Source organism: Bos javanicus, chromosome 9 (assembly GCF_032452875.1).
Source record: "Bos javanicus breed banteng chromosome 9, ARS-OSU_banteng_1.0, whole genome shotgun sequence".
NCBI classification, from domain to species: domain Eukaryota; kingdom Metazoa; phylum Chordata; class Mammalia; order Artiodactyla; family Bovidae; genus Bos; species Bos javanicus.
Genome location: NC_083876.1, coordinates 64,155,500 through 64,173,316, shown reverse-complemented (window position 1 = coordinate 64,173,316; position 17,817 = coordinate 64,155,500).

The following is a 17,817-nucleotide window of genomic DNA, read 5'->3' as shown; positions in this document are numbered from 1 at the left end:
TGTCCTAATACCATTCATTTAAAAGTCTATCCTACCTATTATGACAATCATTTTGAAATATATAGAAATACTGAATCACTATGTTATGTTACAGAAACTACCAGAGTCTTGTAGGTCAATTATACTTCAAACACAAACTCATAGAAAAAGGTTTGTGGTTACCAGAGGTGGAGGTGGGTGGAAGGGGAATTAGAGCAGCAATCAAAAGGTTCAAACTTTCAGTTATAAGATTCGTAAGTTCAGGGATGTAAAGTACAGTGTGATGAATAAAATTAACATTGCCATATGATATACTGCCGTCTATGGGGTCGCACAGAGTCGGACACAACTGAAGTGACTTAGCCGCATGATATATGAAAGTTGTTACAAGAGAAAGTCCTAAGAGTTCTCATCACAAAGGAAAACAAAATTTTCCATTTCTTTAATTTTCTATATATATGGAGTTGATGGATATCAAATTTATTGTGGTAATGATATCATGATGTAAGTCAAATCATTATTCCATACACCTTAAACTCATACAGTGCTGATGTCTATTATATCTCAACAAAACTGGAAGAAAAAAGTAAAATAAAACTGAAAATCTATAATCAGAATCTAATCAAGAGGAAACATCACAGAAACCTAAAATTAAGAAAAACTAATTCTCTAAAATTACTGGCCTGTATTCTTCAAAATATAGCACATAAGCAAATGGTACAAAAGCAGAGAAAAGCAACTGAAGAAAAAAGATAATGAACAGCAATATGTGATTCCAGTTGGCATACTGAACTAGAGAAAGACTTACTCTGAAGGACACTGCTGGGATAATTGACAGAACTGGAATATGAATTGTATACTAAAGTGCTGGTTCAGTGTGCATGCGCACTAAGTCGCTTCAGTCCTGTCTGACTCTGGGACACGATGGACCGTAACCCTCCAGGTTCCTCCTTCCATGGGATTCTCCAGAGAGAAATACTGGAGTATGTTGCCATGCTTTCCTCCAGGGATCTTCCCCACCCAGGGATAAACCCACATCTCTTATGTCTCTTGTATTAGTAGGCAAATCTTTACCACTAGCACCACCTGGGAAGCTCCTGTTTCAATGTTAGATGTATTAAATTTGATATCCATACTGTGAGTACGTGTGAGAATATTCTTGTCCTTAGGACATTCATATTGAAATATTATCAGACAAAGGGACATTATGTGTGCAATTCTTCTCCAATGGTTCAGAAAAAATATATACATAAATTTGGGGGGCAAAGTAGTGGGGAGATGGAATGGGAATGACAACATAAACCTTGGGGAAGGTTATATGGGAATTCTTTATGCTATTCAAAATAACAAAACAAAATTCTACCCAAGCCCACTGAGCTCATATGCTGCCTGCATCATAATCACTGTTTCCATTTGCAATTATTTATACTATTCCATCGGAGAAGACAATGGCACCCCATTCCAGTACTCTTGCCTGGAAAACCCCATGGATGGAGGAGCCTGGAAGGCTGCGTGCAGTCCATGGGGTCGCTGAGGGTCGGGCACGACTGACTTCACTTTCACTTTTCACTTTCATGCATCGGAGAAGGAAATGACAACCCACTCCAGTGTTCTTGCCTGGAGAATCCCAGGGAAGGGGGAACCTGGTGGGCCGCCATCTGTGGGGTCATACAGAGTCGGACGCAACTGAAGTGACTTAGCAGTAGCAGCAGTATACTATTCCATTTTCTATAAACCAACACTACAACAGTTTTAATCATAGAAGCCTTATGTGTTAGTCACTCAGTTGTGTTCCAACTCTTTGTGACCCCATGGACTGTAGCCCACCAGGCTCCTCTGTCCATGAGGTTTTCCAGGTACTGGAATGAGTTGCCATTCCCTTCTCCAGGGGATCTTCCCCAGCAGGGATCAAACCTGGATCTCCTCCATTGCTGGCCAGTTCTTTAGTCTGAGCCACCAATAGAAGCCTTTTAATAGGTCTTAACATCTGATAGAACTCATCCTCCTCATTACTCTTCTTTTTTAAGAGCTTCCTGGATATTCTTGCTGCTTTGTTCTCCTTTGCAGAAACTTAGGATCCCTTTGTTGGGTTTGCATTCCATGTGTAGGTTAAAACCAATCAGCCTTGTGTTGTACATGTCAGTGTCCACATGTATTCCATGGGGAAGATGGTCACCAGGACGGGTTAACTGAGCACTGCCAGCGCACAAGACTTGTGAGGAGGCTTCCTCAGGTGCTGGCTCACACCTCTCAAACTGAACATGAGGCATCCTGAATATCTGAGGGAGATTGTGCAAGCTGTGTGCTAAGTCGCTTCAGTTGTGTCCAACTCTGTGTGATCCCGCCAGTCTCCTGTGTAGCCCGCCAGTCTCCTCTGTCCATGGGATTCTCCAAGCAGGAATACTGGAGTGGGTTGCCATGCCCTCCTCCAAGGAATCTTCCTGAGCCAGGAATTGAGCCAGCGTGTCTTACATCTACCTGCATTGGTAGGGGGGTTCTTTACCACCTGGGAGATTAAAAACCATCAAATCAAATTAACATGGTTTAACATCTCCACAGAAAGGCAATGCCGAAGAATGCTCAAACCACCGCACAGTTGCACTCATCTCACACACTAGTAAAGTAACGCTTAAAATTCTCCAAGCCAGGCTTCAGCAATATGTGAACCATGAACTTCCTGATGTTCAAGCTGGTTTTAGAAAAGGCAGAGGAACCAGAGATCAAATTGCCAACATCTGCTGGATCATCAAAAAAGCAAGAGAGTTCCAGAAAAACATCCATTTCTGCTTTATTGACTATGCCAAAGCCTTTGACTGTGTGGATCACAATAAACTGTGGAAAATTCTGAAAGAGATGGGAAAATTCTGAAAGAGACCACCTGATCTGCCTCTTGAGAAACCTGTATGCAGGTCAGGAAGCAACAGTAGAACTAGACATGGAATAACACAGGGGTTCCAAATGGGAAAAGGAGTACGTCAAGGCTGTATACTGTCACCCTGATTATTTAACTTATATGCAGAGTACATCATGAGAAACGCTGGGCTGGAAGAAGCACAAGCTGGAATCAAGATTGCTGGAAGAAATACCAGTAGCCTCAAATATGTAGATGACACCACCCTTCTGGCAGAAAGTGAAGGAGAACTTAAGACCCTCTTGATGAAAGTGAAAGAGGAGAGTGAAAAAGTTGGCTTAAAGCTCAACGTTCAAAAAACTAATATCATGGCATCCAGTCCCATCACTTCATGGCAAATAGATGGGAAAACAGTGGAGACAGTGGCTGACTTTATTTTTCTGGGCTCCAAAATCACTGCAGATGGTGACTGCAGCCATGAAATTAAAAGACGCTTACTCCTTGGAAGGAAAGTTATGACCAACTTAGACAGCATATTAAAAAGCAGAGACATTACTTTGTCAACAAAGGTCCATCTAGTCAAGGCTATGGTTTTTCCAGTGGTCATGTATGAATGTGAGAGTTGGACTATAAAGAAAATTGAGTGCCGAAGAATTGATTCTTTTGAACTGTGGTATTGGAGAAGACTCTTGAGAGTCCCTTGGACTGCAAGGAGATCCAACCACTCCATCCTAAAGGAGATCAGTCCTGGGTGTTCATTGGAAGGACTGATGTTGAAGCTGAAATTCCAATACTTTGGCCACCTCATGTGAAGAGTTGACTCATTTGAAAAGACCCTGATTCTGGGAAAGATTTGAGGGCAGGAGGAGAAGGGGACAACAGAGGATGAGATGGTTGGATGGCATCACCGACTCAATGGACATGCGTTTGGGTGAACTCTGGAAGTTGGTGATGGACAGGGAGGCCTGGTGTGCTGCAGTTCATGGGGTCACAAAGAGTCAGACACGACTGAGCAACTGAACTGAACTGAACTGAATGTCTGCAAAGATGTTGGAAAACCCTGGATATGAGGAAATAGTTGGTTCTTCTGGACCTATAAGTGGACTCCTGAGGAAGAAGCCTGGGGGACTGATTGACCTTTGAGATTCCTTAGACATGCAAGATGCTTCATCTGCTGGATTCAAAGGAACTCAAAAGAATCCCTACAACAGGCCATGAGAGTCCATGATGGAAGTGTTTCAAGGATTGTGCTGCCAGCAAGGAGTCTTGATGGTAAGAACAGATTTTCTAGTCATTCCAATGAATGGTGTTCAGGCTACGAACACTATAAACCTCAGCAGTTAGGTGGCGGCTATTCTCCTTGAGCAGAGATTTAGGAGGATCAACAGGAGCTTCGCTTCAAATTCACATTGATTTAAAATTATTCTCCAGAGCAGCCCTACCAAGTTCTTCGGGTTCTTTTTTCCCTTCCTATTTGGGGAGGAAACCTGACAGAATTAGGGAGTTTGACCGCCTGCCTGGAGTCTGACATTTCACATAGCCAAATAAATAGGCTTGTTCCTCTAGAAACTCTCTCAGATGAAAATTAATTTGAGAACCAAGTTGAAATCTGCTTCCAACTGACTCTTTACTTTTGAATTTCCATTGAAAATTTTGTCTCCACTTTTTATACGTCCAGTATATTTCCCACTTTATTTCTTCTTAGGATTCTTAAGATCAAAAACTTTAAGAGCTAGACTACAGTAAATGATGCTGAAATTATATTAAACCCATAAAACCAAAGTCTGGCTAAACCTATGGCTTTGCTAAAATAAATAAGTGGTTTTATTAGCAAATTGCACAGCACATTTAGAAAGAGTCAAGCTTTCTATCCTATTTATTAACACTGGCTTTCATCTATACCCCAACGGCCTTTTCCTCTGCCAACCAGAAAGAAATACCAAGTCGTCTTCTTGAGCTTTATTGGAGTTTAGCAGGCATTCTCAGAGTCACTGAACAGACTTGTTCTCAGGAGCCTGTGTGTCCTCAGACTTGGAGAGGTATGTGTATTTTTCTAGTGCTATCTTTTCTTTCACGTTCATTAAAAGAAATAGATGTTAGGAAATAGCTTTGAGATAATAAACTTAGCCTTTGACCCATGGGTTCACTTTGCTGAAATAAGAAATGACATGGAATCATCAGGAAGATCCACATTCTACCCACTGCCCTGGCGACAGGGGTATTTAACCCCTGATGACCAGCTGTCGCTTCACTCTATCAACATTCCAGGACACTGAACGAGGAAATCAGCAACAGACACAAAGCCTCCTATTTTTTCTTCACTTTTCTGGGGCCTTAGTCACATGCCCCACCCTCCAACCCATCCCTTCAGAATCATTGAGCTGTGAATGCCTTTTGACCCACTATATGTCAGATAACTGGTCACCATCTGTTTTTACTGAGGGCCTAATAATGTGGAATTTCTAGCCAATACATTAGGACCCTGTGTTTAAGAGGGATATTAACAATTTAAGAAGGATGATATGTGCATAACCCGAAGACTCCCCACAAAGACCTATAATATGGGTATATCCCTCCCTAGCTCTTAAATTTGGAGAAGGCAATGGCAACCCACTCCAGTACTCTTGCCTGGAAAATCCCATGGATGGAGGAGCCTGGTAGGCTGCAGTCCATGGGTTCGCTAAGAGTTGGACATGACTGAGAGACTTCACTTTCACTTTTCACTTTCATGCATTGGAGAAGGAAATGGAAACCCACTCCAGTGTTCTTGCCTGGAGAATCCCAAGGACGGCAGAGCCTGGTGGGCTGCCGTCTATGGTGTCACACAGAGTCGGACATGACTGAAGTGACTTAGCAGCAGTAGAAGCAGCAGCTCTTAAATTAATTGGGTTTGTGTTCTTAGTGTACAGGATGAATTACATCAATCACACACATACACATACATACACACATACATACACACTTAAACCTGAGACATGCTTGTTCCTTGCATTAAATTTTAAGAAGGGGCCAAATATTAACACAGCAGTTGAAGGAAAAAACAGCTTTTCCACACAGAGAAAAACACAAGTGCAAAGCACAGAGTCATGAAATAGTATGAGAAACTACAGCATACAGTGAGGCATAGAAAGTGTTAAGAACAGAGGAGTGGACAAGGTCCAGATATGAAATACCTTGAAAGCCACCTAAAAGTTTGGAGTTTATCCTTAGTCATGGTTTAAAGTAAGAGAGACATGATCAGATCTGTACCTTGGAAAGCTCATTCTAACAGTAGCATGGAAGATGGATGGACACTTCAGAGACTGAGTGAAGGAGTCTCAATTAGAAGTCTGTTGGAATGATCCAGGTAAGAAATGAGGAAAGCCTGTAATTAATCAGCAGTAGAAGAGATAGGAGGATCATAAAAAAGAGGCTTTGAAGAAGGTACACACCATCTTCAACAATTAGGAACTGAAAAAGAAAGGGCAGAGCTAGAGATGACTGTCAGTTTTCCAGTTGGAATTACAGGGCATAAAGCAATGATATTCACAACATGAAGAACAGGTTTGGCTGGTGGGGGCAAAGAATGAGTTCAGTGCTGGACATGCTGAATTTGAAGCAACTGTATAAAAGACAAGTGGCAGACTTCCCCAGTGGTACAGTGGTTAAGAATCTGCCTGCCAATGCAGGGGACGGGGGTTTGATCTCTGATCTGGGAAGATTCCACATACCTTGGAGCAACAAAGCCCATGTGCCACAACTACAGAACCCCACACACCCTAGAGCCCACGCTCTGTGACAAGAGAAGATCCCACTCGCCACAACTAGAAAAAACTCACACACAGCACCAAAGACACAACACCACCAAAAAACAATTTTTAATTAATTAAATAATTTTTAAAAAGACAAGTGGAGATGCCCAGAAGGCAATGGGTAAATCATTTTGGAGACCGGGAATGAAGTCTGGACTGAAACTATGGATTTGGGTTCCATTTGCACATGGTGGCAGTTTAAGGCAAAGGAGTAGTAAGCCCTCTGAGGGAGTATGTAGAAAGAGAATAAAGCAGAAGATAGAACCTGGTGTCCCCCACCCCACCATACTAGGGGCAAGTGGAGGAGGACAGGCCAGTAGATTGGGAAGAACAGACTTTTCATCAGCTGGAGTAAGACCAAGAGGCCATGTTAACAGGTCAAGAGTCTCTGAGGCTGGAGAGCACTTCAAGAACAAAGAGCCAGTCAATAGGGTCAGACTCCTCCAAGGACATAAACAAAAAAGAGGGTTAATAAGGATGGCTTTGGCTCCTGAAAGAGGTCCAGGAGAGACTGATCAAGAGCACAAGTGGATAAATCAGTCTGGATAGGGAAGAGATGCCCCCAAGATCAGTGATAAGGTTGAGGAGGGAGGGGGCAGAGAGAAGACACTCACAGAATAGAAGCAGAAAGTTGAGAAAGTTCATTTCAATGGACTCGGTTCTTCTGAAAGGAGGCAGCCAAGGGAATCTGTTAAGAGAAAGTGAAAGAGAGTGGCCATGATGTTTGGGAAAGATGTTGAGAGAAATTCCCACTCCACAACTCCACTGCCCCACTCCACAACCTCAGCACTAGCCACACCATCCCTACAACACAGCATGGTGCCTGGTTCAAAACAGGTGTTTAGTGTAAGGAAGACAAAATGGCAGAGCGGAAGGACCTTGCGCTCCTCTCAAGACCACACCAAAATCACAACTGCTGAACAAAGTAAAAAAGACTGGAACCTACCAAAAAAGATATTCTATAACCAAAGACATACAGAAGGAGCCACAGAACGCTGGTAGGAGGGCAGCACTGAAGATACGATCAAATCCCATACTCACCTCCCAGGTTCAGTTCAGTTCAGCTCAGTCGCTCAGTCATGTCTGACTCTTTGTGACCCCATGAATCGCAGCACGCCAGGCCTCCCTGTCCATCACCAACTCCCGGAGTTCACCCAAACTCATGTCCATCGAGTCAGTGATGCCATCCAACCATCTCATCCTCTGTCATCCCCTTCCCCTCGAGCCCTCAATCTTTCCCAGAATCAGGGTCTTTTCCAATGAGTCAACTCTTCGCATGAGGTGGCCAAAGTACTAGAGTTTCAGCTTCAGCATCAGTCCCTCCAATGAACACCCAGGACTGATCTCCTTTGGATGGACTAGTTGGATCTCCTTGCAGTCCAAGGGACTCTCAAGAGTCTTCTCCAACACCACAGTTCAAAAGCATCAATTCTTCGGTGCTCAGCTTTCTTCAGAGTCCAACTCTCACACCCATACATGACCACTGGAGAAACCATAGCCTTGACTAGACGGACCTTTGTTGGCAAAGTAATGTCTCTGCTTTTGAATATGCTATCTAGGTTGGTCATAACTTTCCTTCCAAGGAGTAAGCGTCTTTTAATATCATGGCTGCAATCACCATCTGCAGTGATTTTGGAGCCCCAAAAAATAAAGTCTGACACTGTTTCCACTGTTTCCCCATCTGTTTGCCATGAAGTGATGGGACCAGATGCCATGATCTTAGTTTTCTGAATGTTGAGCTTTAAGCCAACTTCCATAAAGGTTAAAGTGGGTGACCCATAATAGGTTTTTAGTACTCATTTTTTAGATTTACTTATTCTCATTTATTGAGTACCTACTTGGTACAAGGCACTAGGCTAGACTCAAGAGATGCAAAGATACCATTATATTTGGAGAACTCTGAGTACTCCTCAGAAAAAACATTTTCTCCCATAAGTTTTATTGGTGTAATGTCTATTCATCCTTCTGGTCTCAATTTCAAATGCCACCTCTTCAAGGAAACCTGTCCTCACTCTCAGATTAGGTCAAATCCCTTTATTAACCATTTTCAACACATCAAATGCTTTTCCTTACTAGCTCTTAAATAGTAATAGCTAAATGATTAGCTATATAATTATAAAATATTTAAAATATTGCTTATGTAATTGTGTGTCATTTTTAATATCTATCTTCTTTCTCTACCAGATTGTAAGTTCCACAAGGTCTGAAAGCTTGTCTCTCTTCTACTCAGTGCTGGATGGTTGGCATCAATAGACTGGTATTTATTCATTCTTTCACCCAATAGTTTTTCAGCCCTTATCATATAAAAGACATAGAACACATATCAGACATTCAAGAAATATTTGTGGGCTGAATGAATGAATAGAAAGACTCATGTCTGAAGTCAGAGTCTAATGAGCAAATAATCTTTCATCACAATTTGCTATGGTACAGACTATTTGCCATAAGGAATTCCAAAAGTGAGGCACTGAGTAGGGTGAATTCAAAAGGGAAAAAGGTATCTTTTGACAGAAGTGATGATTTGGGGAGAAAATAATGAGTATGGATTGTAACTGATGCTAGAGGGCTGGGTGGTCCACAAAAGGAAATGTAATTATTAATACAAGAACCACTCTTCCCAGCATTCACAGGTGGACCTCAGCTCTACTACAGCACTTTCAGTGAAAGCAATAGGATTTCTTACCTTAATTGAACCATGAATAATACTTCTGTTCTACTTCAAACCAAAAACTATATATGACTCCAGCAGTTGTAAGATAAAAGGCTCGAATTTGCAGTACAATCCTGAGAAAAGAAGTATCGTTATACTTTTCAATCTCTGAGATTTAATTAGAGTTTAGAAATGAAAAGTGGCTCCATGTCGCTCCCCTAGAAAAATGATGTTCCTGTCCCACCATGAGGAACAGCATCATAAAAACACTAAAATGATAAATATTACAGTCCTTCAAGCTCCAAGTTGTCTACCACATAAGACATGAACTTGAGAACATTTTCTTGGCACTTTTGGACTATTTGAACTAAATGGAGCAGAAAAAGGCCTTACCCATTTTTTAAAATTCCATTCACCCTCTTAAAAAGACCAATGAGTCTTCGAATAACTAAACAGTGAGTCTGAAATCATACTTGATTCTAGGAACTTTTACACTGTTGAACTGGGTGGCCTTCAACAGCAGATATTAAAAAACCTTTCCTGCAGTACTTCTTTGCAAATAAATCATCTTGAAAACAGCTTTCAAAAACCAGGAAGCCTCCAATAACACAACCATTGACTTCCAGTGGTTTCCTTGGCCTTGGCCATATTCAGACAACCCAGATCTCCCGAAGTTTCCATCATTGCCCATATGTCTGATATAAAGAAAAAACAAAACACAGGCATCATCTCATCTCCTGTCCCCAACCCCAAACAAAATCATAATAAACAAACCAAATACTAATTAAAGGAAAGTCTACATAAGTTTTAAGCAGATAATCACCAATATAGCTGCTGCTGCTGCTAAGTCACTTCAGTCGTGTCCGACTCTGTGCGACCTCATAGACGGTAACCCACCAGGCTCCCCCGTCCCTGGGATTCTCCAGCAAGAACACTGGAGTGGGTTGCCATTTCCTTCTCCAATGCAGGAAACTGAAAAGTGAAAGGGAAGTCGCTCAGTCGTGTCCGACTCTTTGCAACCCCATGGACTGCAGCCCACCAGGCTCCTCTGTCCATGGGATTTTCCAGGCAAGAGTGCTGGAGTGGGGTGCCATATAGCTGCACCAGTTGTTAAAAGGTGGAACCATTTCTAGACTACCTGTCTGCTCCCTCTCTCCCTTCCTCTCCAACCGTCTGTATAGTCCAGCAAATAAGGGGTTAATGCTTAGCACCTACAGAGGCAGACACTCTGACTAGTCAGTGCCTGTGCTGCATGTGATTACACAGAGATGGAGATCAGACAGACAGACATAATATTATTCTTGGAAACAGGCAAACAGCGCTCTTTCTCTATACATACTTCCTGATTCCCTTTATGGTCATCAGACTTTTCTCTGCTGCTGCTGCTGCTGCTGCTAAGTCGCTTCAGTTGTGTCCAACTCTGGGCAACCCCATAAACAGCAGCCCACCGGGCTCCCCCGTCCCTGGGATTCTCCAGGCAAGAACACTGGAGTGGGTTGCCATTTCCTTCTCCAATGCATGAAAGTGAAAAGTGAAAGTGAAGTCGCTCAGTCGTGTCCGACTCTTAGCGACCCCATGGACTGCAGCCCACCAGGCTCCTCCATCCATGGGATTTTCCAGGCAAGAGTACTGGAGTGGGGTGCCATTGCCTTCTCCGAGACTTTTCTCTAGCTCCTGGCAAATGGGCTAATTTCACAGGTAAAGAAAGTAAGAAGTCAACATTTAAATAGACATATTTCCACAACAACACAGTGCCGCAAAGCTTGCACCAAAGAGTGTGATAATAACCCAGCTCTTACTTTGATTTTATTATGAAATGGAAGGTTTTATCCCCCCCACTAGAAAAAACTTCCAATAGACTTTGTCATAGGGTTGTAAACCAACACTCCAGAAGGTCAGCTTGTGCTCCGGGGCTGAGGTAGGCTGAGTCCCACTGTACATTTGCCATCTTAGTTCCCCTACTCTTGGGAGGTCCCCTAATCACTCACTTCCCTAACTAGCCCCTTCCCAACTCCAGGGTGTCTCCTCTGCCACCCAGGCTCCACCCTGCCACTCTTTAAAAATGTCTCTCATATTCTGCTAAAAGTTTCCAGAAATTCATTTCTCCATTCCTTCTCTCTGGGTGTTTACAGTTTCTTAATGAGCCAGGGTACTTATCAAAACTTCTCCAATAAAAAGCAACCCAAGAAAATTCTGGGAATTTGAGGCTAAACATTAACAAATGAGTGTGTTCCCTTGAAGAAAAGGACACCCAACTGCGGGTGAACCCCTGCTAGGTTCCACATTCCCCACCAGCTGGTCATTAGCATGCATTTGTAGTTGGGTGGTCCTAGGGGTACCTAGCCCAACAGAGGGCTGGGTGTGGATTCAGGGGTATTCCCTCACCCAGCATCTAAGAATGAGTTCACTTACATGGCGCTGTGGTCTGAATGTACATCCTTCCAATATCCACACGCCCGAATCCTAACCCAGTGTCATGAAGTTAGGAGGTGCGTTATGCTATTAGGTCATGAGGGTGGAGCCCTCATGATGGATTAGTGCTTTTTTTAAAATTCATTCTTATTGGAATATTGTTGATTTACAATGTTGTTTTACTTTATGTTACAACAGCAAAGTCAATCAGTTACACTTTTATGTATATCCACTCTTTTTTAGAATCTATTCTCATATAGGCCTAGAGAGTATTGAGTAGATCTCCCTGTGATATACAATAGGTTCTTATGAGGCATCTATTTTATACATAGTAGTGTGTATATGTCAATCCCAAATTTCCCAATTTATCCTTCCCCACCCTTTCCCCACTTTGGTATCCATAAGTCTGTTTTCTACATTTGTGACTCTATTTCTGTTTTATAAATATAAGAACCACCCTCCAACCCCACAGCTCTCTTTTGCCCTTTTGCCCTGTAAAGACACAACAAGAATTCTGCAACCCAGAAGAGCACCCTCGCCCAACTATGCGGCCACCCTGACCTTGGACTTCTAGCCTCCAGAACCATAGGAAATAAATTTCTGTTGTTTATAAGCTACTCCATCTGTTGGTATTTTGTTACAATAGCCTGAATGGAGTAAGACGCATGGGGACACAGGGATCCTGTGAAAAGAAAGTTGTATTGGGACTTCCCTGATGGTCCAGTGGCTAAGACTCTGCACTCTCATTGCAGGGTGCACGGTTCAATCCCTGGTCAGGGAACTAGATCCCACATGCCGAAACTAAAGGACCACACATTCTGCAACCGAGATCTTCAATGCCACAACTAAGACTGGCACAGCCAGCTAAACAAATTAATTAATTAAAAAAAAAAAAAAAACCCTGCAAACCTTTGGCCCATTTAAGGACCAGCCCAACTTCCACTGGAGCAGTAGCACATGTACCCTCAAGAGTCTAAAAGGTTCCCTCATGCACACAGCTGAGATGGTATCCACACATACTCCCCCATCACCATTTCTTCTTATTATCATGGCCCAAACTGGCTGGCTGTTGATTTGCATACATCCAAATAATATCAGCTTTTATTTGGCTCAAAATGACATGTGCCTGATTGAATGAAAATCATTAGAACACATTAACATAGTTAAGATATGTTTTGAACTTCTCCAGAACACTTTCATGCATTGGAGAAGGAAATGGCAACCCACTCCAGTGTTCTTGCCTGGAGAATCCCAGGGACGGCGGAGCCAGGTGGGCTGCCGTCTATGGGGTTGCACAGAGTTGGATACGACTGAAGCGACTTAGCAGCAGCAGCAACAGAACACTGCAGTCTAAGCACTTTCCCCTCCAGGGACTAGAAATCAAATTTCCCCTTTTATATCCAACATGCTTTTATACAACACAGTTTCTCTGAAGTATCCCTTCACACAAATTTCCCAAATTTCAAACTTCATTTTTCATCATCTGTAGTTGTTCCATCACTAAGTCGTGTCCGACTCTTTGTGATCCCATGAACTACCGCACACCTGGCTTCCCTGTCCTTCACTATCTCCCAGAGGTTGCCTAAACTAATGTTCATCATCTGTACCAACTGTCAAATCATGGGTAAAGGTGGCAAAAATGGGAATTCACACTTGTTTTTTCAGCTCTCTGCTCACCACTCAAAGAAAATAAATGTCTACCTTTTTTTTTTTTTTTTTGCCACGGGCTCTTAAAAAACCCTCCAAACATGAATTTTTAAATGGAGAAGGTGTTTCCCAATTATATGAAGCAGAGGGAATCATTAAACAGGCACCTCCCACTCTGGGGGAAAGTCCACACATTAAACGCTAGTCATCATAAAATAGAAGTGCCTTAAACAGAGACTTTATGCTACACCATGGCACCTTCAGCCTGCATTTAGTGGGCTTGCCTTCTCAGTAAGTCTACTCCAAAGCTGCTGATAGTGTTCAATTAATCAATGGGGAATTAGACTTTGTGATGCAGAGCAATGAAGTGCTAACGAGGACCACGTGTGGCTGTGAATGGCCTCCATGTGACCAGCCAGGCTTGCCAAGTGGACAGAAAATGCTTAAGACAGAGCTATTAGGAATCTTAGAGGGTAACCCCCAGCAGTAATGCTGTGTGTGCTGGGGAGTGCCAAGGGTCTGGAAAACATTCCAGATGGTATGGTGATATTTTGTGTCGATTTAATTTCAATTGTGTCAAGTTAGGAATAAATGCACTAGTCTTCAAGACATAGTGTTTGCAAAATATTGGGGGAAGTTCCTAAATGATTAATAAGGACCATTATGGTCATCATGGGTGCATGATCCTTCAACACATAACAATCTAAGTTAATTTAATTCATTAAGAAGAACGAGTGCATTGGAAAAATAAACATATGCAAACTATGCCACGCTTTGTCCTTCCCACCTGAACTAATCATGCAGAATTGATAACTGGTTAACATATCCAAAATATGCCTTGAAAGACTTGAGTGCAAGGCCAACTTCAAGTTTTAATCAGCCCTTAAGATTCACACGTTTTTACATTTGGCATTTCCGTCAATAATTTATCAGCCTGACATTAACTGCATGTCGATATTAATGACTCATGTCGAATTTCTAAGTCAACATTTCTTAGCCAGGGGTGTGCCTCTGAGTAGCCTGGAGAGATTTTGAACATGACATGCTGATTCCCACACCTGGAGGGGCTGATTGAGCATGGTCTAGGGGTGGGCTCTGAAATTTTTATTTTTTTTAATTGTTATTTATTGGTGTATAGTTGCTTTACAATGCTGTATTAGTTTCTACTACAAACAAAGTACAGCAAAGTGAATCAGCTATACATACACATTACCCCCTCTTTTTTAAATTGCCCATTTAGGTCACCACAGAACACTGAGTAGACTTCCCTGTGCTATACAGTAGGTTCTCATTAGTTATCTATTTTATAAATAGTATCACTAGTGTTTATACATCAGTCCCAATCTCCCAATTTAACCCCACCCCATTCCCCTCTAGGGTGTCCGTACTAAAAAAAAAACAAAAAAAACAAAAAAATGATATAGGTGATCTTAAAGGAAAACAGAAATAGAGACACAGAAGTGGAATCCTTATTTTTAAATACCTTACCTAGAGTTTAGTTTGCATATAGGTTTAGGAATAAATGCACTAGTTTTCAAAAAGAAAACATGATTCAGGGACTTTCTTGGCAGTCCAGGGGTTAAGGCTCCATGCATTCACTGCTGGGGGCACAGATTTGCTCCCTGGTTGGGGAACTAAGATCCCACATGCCACACGGCATGACTAAAAAAAAAAAGCAATATTCAATTAACTTTTTTTATTCCTATGCAACTTTAACGATGTTGTATTTCTTTTTACTTATATACAACTTTCAACCTGTCATGTGAAGCAAGGTAAATGTTCTCAGAAGACAGGGTAGTCTGTCGCTGAAGCTTACAATGATAAAACATAGAAAGAAACAGGAGAACTTGTTTTATCACAAGAACAAGAGGCCCAAGAAAATTGAAATGCACCATCAGTGACAATGTAGCACAAACCAAAGAAAGGTTTTGAGCAGGAGGAATGGTAAGGCCTGCAGGGTCTCTCAAACAAGCCTGAAGAGGCTGCAAAAAGCTGTGCTGCTCTGTTTTTAACAGTCAGGACATGGAAGCAACCTGAATGTCCATTAACAGAGGAATGGATAAAGAGGGTGTGGTACATACACATAAAATAGAATATTACTCAGTCCTAAAAAGGAAAGAAAGTGTGGCATTTGCAGAGACATGGATGGACCTAGAGACTGTCACTCAGCATGGAAAAAGTCAGAAATGAAAACAAATATCGTATGTTAATGCATACACGTGGAATCTAGAAAAAGGGTACAGGTGAACTTACCTGCAAAGCAGAAATAGACACAGATGCAGAGAACAAATGTATGGATACTAAGAGGGGAAAGGGGTGGATGGGATGGACTGGGAGATTGGGATTGACAAATACAACTATTGATACTATGTACAAAATAGAAGACTCTTGAGAGTCCCTTGGACTGCAAGGAGATCCAACCAGTCCATTCTAAAGGAGATCAGCCCTGGGATTTCTGTGGAAGGAATGATGCTAAAGCTGAAACTCCAGTACTTTGGCCACCTCATGCGAAGAGTTGACTTGTTGGAAAAGACTCTGATGCTGGGAGGGATTGGGGACAGGAGGAGAAGGGGATGACAGAAGATGAGATGGCTGGATGGCATCACTGACTCGATGGACGTGAGTCTGAGTGAACTCCGGGAGTTGGTGATGGACAGGGAGGCTTGGCATGCTGCGATTCATGGGGTCGCAAAGAGTTGGACATGACGGAGAGACTGATCTGATCTGATAAAATAGATAACTAATGAGAACCTACTGCATTGCACAGGGAACTCAGTGCTCTGTGGTGACCTAAATGAGAAGGGAATCCAAGGAAGAGGGGATATATGTGTATGTATAGCTGATTCACTCTGCTGTACAGCAGAACTAACACAATATTGTAAAGCCTACTGCTGACGCAGACATTGATGGTGTGGCTGAGCACCAGGGCTGAGCACACTCAAGCTGAAGGCCGCAGGCATCAGGCGACAGGCACCTGTGTGGCCCGGACAGCCACGACTCCAACACCATGCAGAGCAGCCAGCAGATTGTGACTTTGCATCTCACCTGGAGCCACAGGTGCAGCTCCATAAGGAAAGGAGGAAATGGCAAAACAACAAACACTGGATTTCTTTTTTAAGTTAATGCAGAAGGAAAATAGGACAAGCCAACCAGAGCACCCCTGGAGCCATAGCATGCTGTCCTTCAGTTCCCTTCCCTCCCCCTCCTCTCCATAACTCAGAAGTCTGCACATTTCACTGTACAGGTCCACCAAGAACACCTCATGCTTTCTGAAAGGTGAAGTGCTCTAGGTACTGCAATCTTTTAAAAATGTATTAGGGACTTAAAATGTTTAAAACTTTTATTAGGTTTTTAGAAGAGCATTCCTTACTAGACTCTACAGGTGTTGAATGTTCCACCCAATTCTATTTTTCCCATAAGCCCTATCATTTTTATTAGATGAAATTCTATCATGTCTCAATTTTTAATAAAATATCTATTACATTGTAGAAGAAACAACTATATTATCTCATTTAATCCTCCTTTTATCCCTGCTTTACAAAAGAGGACGCTGAACCCTGGGAGTGGTTTTCATTTGATGCTAAAATCCCACATCTGGAGCATCTTTTCCCAACTTATGTTCCTCTTTTTCTTCTAATATAACATTTTCCAAGTTCCTCTACCATTCAAAAGCCTTTTACCGGGATGTCACACTCAGAAAAATCATGGTGGGGAGTAGCTCCCAGCCCCATTGAAAGGAGAGAATTTGTTCAGCATCCAAATGGAAACTGGTATTTAGGTCAAAAGTTCACACACACAAAAGAAAAAGAGTTCTCAAAAGACGTCCTTAAGGTCTAAAGAAAGAAAAAACCTTCCAACAAATAGATCCTAAAGACAAAATAATCCAACTGGCAATCTGAAATAATGTAGGCAATTTTCCCTAAGTGACTGATCACTACTGCATGACTTTCCCCAAGGTCAGTAGCAGAACAGGAATTAGAAAGATCAAACTGGGACCTTCTTTACTGCTTTTAAATATTGTGTTTCTATTACTTGGAATGTTCTTATTTCTGCATCCGACTGTTCTCCTTGCTATATTTCACACCCACTCTGGCTTCACATCAGAAGAACAAGGTCAGTATTTATTTATAATGAAATAGGGGTGTGATGGTGAATCATACAGATGTATATTTTACTTGGAACAAATGCAGTTCACCTTTCTTCTCTGAATAAGTTCAAATCTTGAGAGAGACGGCAGTATATACGCCTTCAAAAGGAGGCCCTCCCTGGGTATTCAAAACATATTTTATCCAACCACAAGATCCTCTTGTTTCAAGCAAGAAACATCTAGAAAGAAAAAGACACTTTCTGTAAAACACTTGTTGGACACTTGTTATTTCTTTTGGGACAAATTTTAAATGTTAACAGAGAAACCAAATTATTTTTATGGAATTAAGGAGTAAGGGGTAGAAATGAATGATTTCCAAAAAGTGCATCTGTAATGTGAA